Raw genomic sequence first — 6000 nt, forward strand, 5'->3', positions numbered from 1 at the left:
ATTCATGTAATCAATGACATCAACTATATGATTCCTAGGTTATTGGGTGACTAACCACATTAGTAACTAATATGTTTTAATATTAATCCCAACCATATTGCCTACCAGCTTCGAACAACATGAGTGACTCATCCAATTATTCTAGGCTAGTTGAAGTCTTAACCTTATATTCATAAAAACAATTTTCAATAATTCAAGTGTTATCTAAAAAGAGAGACCCCGAGCTTGAGTGACTCAACAACCCAAAGGCCCCAGATACTTCCGGCTGAATTATAATATTAGGGAGGAAACTGATTTATAACTTATTTATTGACTTAACTTTTGTTTAGTGAGGGATCTTTATCTAAAGTCTCATAATCTAACCTAGTCTTGATTTGCTTTAGTATACATCAGACCATACATTCAACATTGGCGGTTATGGACATATTATCTAAATTTATTCCGTTGAGCCAGAAACGGAATAAAAGGTCACTCTAGGGTAAATACTAACTATTACATATTTATCCTTCAGGTCCTCCATCTTTTCCTTGGCGCCTTGATTTACAACAATATTTAATTTCTATACTACTTTAGAATACTTCAACTAATTTGAAAGGATTGAGGTGAGAAGAGAAATACAATAAAGAGTAGATAAGGCAGGATACGCATACCCTATTTTCCAAAATACCAAAAGACTAAATAACAATTATAGAGCAGTCTAAATATGTCCATAACACTAAACATGCAAAAACTCAATTAAATAAATTTAATTGGTTGATTATATAAACTGTTTATGTAATATTTTAGTTAATCAAATTAACACTTAAATTAATTTTACCATCAATTTAGTCCTTTAATTAATTTTGTATCATTTATATTTTATTCTAATTAAAATATATCAAATATAAACTTAATTAGACACTCAAAATATAACTATACAAAATATTAATTATTTGTGTTCAATTATTTTACCAAAATTATTTAACGTGTTTAATTCAACTGTATCACATACAAATAATTAAACATCAAATAACTTTGTAAAATCAATTCCAAAACACAAAAACTTTTAAGACGAGAAATTATAAATTATCGTGTTTAATTATTTTACCAAAACTGTTTAACGTGTTTAACCAATATATCAAATATAATTATTAAGCACAAAACGGTTTGTAAAATCAAATTAAAACACACATAATTACCATATCATTTTATTAGTTATAACAATTATATATCAATAAACTTATATGGGCTGAATCGTTGTTCCTAAATTTTAATTTTGTATCAATGAAATAGTTCGCCTAATTAACCGTATCAAATAACTTTAATTAGACAACGATCAAAATCAAGTGGATTAATTAATTATATATATATATATATATATATTGATTTTAGTTTTCTGAAAAACCAAAATATTTTCAAAAGATCAGAAACGTAAAATAAACGTGACGGGAACGAAAACCGGGTTCGTCCCCATCGCGGATCGCATCCGCGACAGACGGTATTGCTGCCAAAAAGGCAGCAATGCCGCCCAAAAGTGGACAGCAGCTCTTTTGAGCTGCTGTCCTCGAAAGTTGGCAGCAACTCAAAAAAGCTGCTGCCCAACTTATTTTATTTTAAATTAAAACTTTAATTTTATTTTATTTAAACTAAAACATGTTCTAATCAAAACCCTTTTAATTAAAACTTAACTTTTAATTTCATATACATATTTATAGAAATCGGTTTATATAACCTTTTCAAATATATATCAATAATTAATCGGTTCTAACCTTTTCGCTTAAATCGTTAATAAAATCAATTTTTCAAAAATTAATCTAATTAACTCTTTTAACGATTCAAACGGTTAAACCTTTAATCCACAAAAACACGTATATCACATATACAACCATTGTTTTAATCAACCTTTAATTCTACAAACCCCTTTGTTAATTAACCGAATCATAAAACATCTTAATCCCATCTTAATCATTTAATATTTACATATATGAAATAACGGATTTAACCTGGCTCTGATACCACTGAAGGAAAATAGGCAAACACAAACACATCGAAAATATAAAATTTTACTTATTTCCTTTAACGCAAGATCTGTTAAGCGTTATTTCATATAAAGAGGGATAGAACGAAATACATTTATTGACGATCTATCTACAGTTGCAAACGAAGTGCCCACAACTCTTAATCCCGAGTTTCACGAACACAAACAAAAACCAAACAAGTAAACGATTAGAATACAACCGATGAATAGCAATCAAAGGAGATTGCCTCTAATAAATCAACACAAGATCAAGGATAGAGAAAACAGAGATAGAAATTAATCGAATGGAGACGGGATGAACTTTTCTTCCTCTTTTCTTATGTTGGCTGAAACCTACACTAAACTATTAGTGTTGGCCGAAATTCCTACCCCTAGGAATAGTGTCATGTTAGCCGAAATTCACATATAGGGGGTGTATTTATAGCCTCTTAATTCTAATCCTTAGTTAGATTGAATTAGAACACTTAATTAGAGTCCTATTCCAAATAGTTAGATTGAATTAGAGGCACTCTCTCAATCTCGTTGCTTGACCCGCGCATAAGTCCGAAAACCCGTCTCTTGGACCCGTTTTTGTTGGCAACTGTGTTGTTCTGCCCTTCTTCATAGCTGTTCGAGAGGAATCCTCAATGATGTGATTTCGGGCTGTTTCACCCTTGAATGCTTGAAAACTTGGACTTTAAGATTCTTTTCCATGAAAGTTTGATCTCACAATCTTGTCCATATTGCTCTTATCAATAAGCCCGGATCACTGTATGTGACTCTTTCAGACTCTCTTCTAGTAAACCCAAAGAACTTATCATTTTCTTGGGGCACACATTGAGTGATGATCCATCATCGACTATAACACATGGGATGACCCTGTCTAGTATTTTAACCTGAATGTACAAAGGCTTATTATGGTTTCTTCCCTCAACTGGTAGATCGTTGTCGCAAAAGGAAACTTTAGTAGACTTAGTGCACATCTGAGTCAACATGCAACCTAAGACATTTGCTGATACCACTAGTGGGGCCTACATTTTGATAGGGCTTTGACTAAAGCACTTCGATGTTCTGGGGATTTCATTATCAAATGCGAGACACTAGTCTGAGGTGGAGTTTTCTTGAGCTGTGTGATCAACAGATCTTCATGTTCTTTCTCTTTTTCCAAAACGACAGATATCGAAGTAGAAACATTAGGTGCATGTAAGTTAATAGGACTTCCTCTGGGAGGTGGAACAACGTTGTAAGCACGACCACTCCTGGTCACATGATTTATCCTATAGGAATTATTCTCAGCCTCTTCATTTGAGGAAATATAGCTTAGGTCGATTGGACATATATATTGGGTCCTTTCAACTGATATGGTTTGAACACTGGCATTCACCTTCCTGTGTTCAAGTACAAAGCTCTCACTCACCCCTAAAGACATCATATTGACTGATTTCCCAAAGTTGTGAAGCGGATTCTTCGTAAGAAGGATCGATTATCTTTCCTTCATCAATCAGATGCTGAATATATCGTTTAAGAGCTTGCAACTATTGGTGTAATGACCCATGGTTTGATGATAGAAGCAAAAATTCCCTATATCAGAGCCTTATGGGAGATTTGCATAAGGCTTTAGTGGGTCCATCAGTTTTACCTTCTTCAGTTTAGAGAACAGTGAACTAAGAGGGATGCCCCATCGGTTGATACCTAGATTATTCCCCGATTCGTTCTTCTTATCAGAAACAATTGCCCCATCAAGCATTTTGACTTGAGTTGAAGTATTGTTTTGAGGAACAATAGCTGAACTAGGGTTTGTGAAGTTAGAAGCTGGATCAGCCTAATTGTAAGTTCTTCCCCGGTATCCATCTGATCCTGTGGTACGAGATCCTTCATACTTTTCGACCCGAAGAGCCATACGGTAAGCCTCATCATAAGACTTAAAATCTCGATATCGCATGGCATCACGGTAAGGAGGTAAAGCACCCTTTATCAATTTGGATAACATGTCTTCCTTATCTGGTTTGTTCTTTAATAAGATATTTTTATCCATCCATCGGTTGAAGTAGTCTTCAAAAGGCTCATTATGCTTCTACTTAATCATCTCCAAGTCACTCATCTTAACCTTCATGTGGGCTCGATACCTATAGTGGTCTAAAAAGGCATCAAAAAGCAATTTCGGGTCATTTTGAGTATATTCTGGAAGATTATTATACTAGAGTAGAGCACCATCTGCCAAGGTTTTCAAAAATAGGTTGACTAGCTGACTCTTAGCCGCCCCAGATTCTATCATGACTCGGGAGTAACAGTTGATATGACAAGGCGGTGCTCCTTTCTGATATGAGTATATTTGACAATATTTATGGGCTAGAACATTAATAGAAAATAGCATAAAAGACCATGTTTGTAGCCAAATCGAAGCTGCAAATAACTATTCTGACAAAACAGCCAAAGTCAAGCAAACAGTTGTGCAGAACGATCAAACAACATGTTTTTATCTAGATTCCGGTCAAAAAGTGGGTAAACAGACTTAGACGTGGATCTAGCGTCTGCAAATAACAAAAAACCCAAGTTCAAGCGAACAGTTGTGTGAAAGGATCGAACAGCCTGTTTCCGTCCAGATTCAGGTAAAAAAAGTGGGTACACGGGTTTACACGCGGATCTACAAAGGGTGAGAGAGATAAGAAGTGATATACAGCTGTAGTCACCCATCTGTCACCATCCCAACACATCTATGTAATCTAATGGCTAGGGTTAGTTTTTCAAATAGTCGTTTGACAGTTTTACCTTTTTAACCTAGATTAACTTTTTTAGTATAAATAGATTCACATTTCTGCTTTGTAGAGAGCTTATCATCTTCTACCTCCAGCCACTTATATTTAAGGAGCCTCTTCTTAGGGAGCTTTTCTTTTATGGTGTTCGAGGTTGTTCCCTCATAAAAATAAGGGAACAACCATCTTAGCAAGCTTGGCCAGCCTCTAATGGTGATTGTAAGTCTGATGTTTTATTAATGAAGTATGTTTATCTCTGAATGGTTATTAAAGAGTTACTTAAATGTTTAGATTATGATCAAATCTCTGTAATAGCAACAATAGATGACACGACAGTGCTCTAGCGTTGTGGAAATACTCTTTGGTATATGTTGTTGAGGACAGACACGAAATCGACCACCTATCGGGGTTTCATTTATGAATGCTTTCTGGGTCTTAATGCTTGGATGCACTTATGCAAGCACACTTGGTTAATCTGTATGCTTAGAATATTTGAAAATGGGACACCGGACCTTAGTGATAAAAGAGAAAGATACACGAACCATGAACTTTATGTATGCTTATGTTAATGGAACAGCTGTGCGAGCAGTTACCTGTTCTGAGTTTGTGCTAATCTTGTTAGTTTTATTTATGTATTTATTTACTGTTTTTAGTATAAAAATCTCATCAAACCAACATCAAATATATTTTGCATATTCGAACAGTTGTTCAAGGTAATCTTTCACATAATTTACATCTCAATCCCCGTGGAATACAACACTTGGTCTTACCAAAACTACATTTTCTAGTACACTTGCTAGAGTCCATATCTAACACACCAAATTTTTGGCGCCGTTGTCGGGGATTAAATTTGAAAATTTTGTTAAATATATGCTTAAATAGATGTTCAACACGTTTGTTCATGGTGTGCTGGATTAGAACAACCGGTTTAGTTTATGTGAAGAGCTGTGCTATTTCTTTTTTCTATTAGATCGCGTGACAGGACCTATAGAGCAGGAGGAGAAGAACACTCAAACGTGCTAGACGAATAATGGAAGGGAAAATCAATGCGGTAACTATGAACAACCAATGAGGAATATGATGTTCGCTACAAACACCAATTGTAGCAAAAGTCTTGGAAACCCCAAGCATTCTATCCTTTAATTTAATGCTTCATTTCTGTATAGATTGTGTTTTTAATTTTCATATTAGCCACTGGATATTTTGAGATATTTTCACCTTTCTTTATTTTCTTAAGGTAAAGTTTAAAAA

The sequence above is a fragment of the Euphorbia lathyris genome, chromosome 7 (genome assembly GCF_963576675.1).
Source record: "Euphorbia lathyris chromosome 7, ddEupLath1.1, whole genome shotgun sequence".
Lineage (NCBI taxonomy): Eukaryota > Viridiplantae > Streptophyta > Magnoliopsida > Malpighiales > Euphorbiaceae > Euphorbia > Euphorbia lathyris.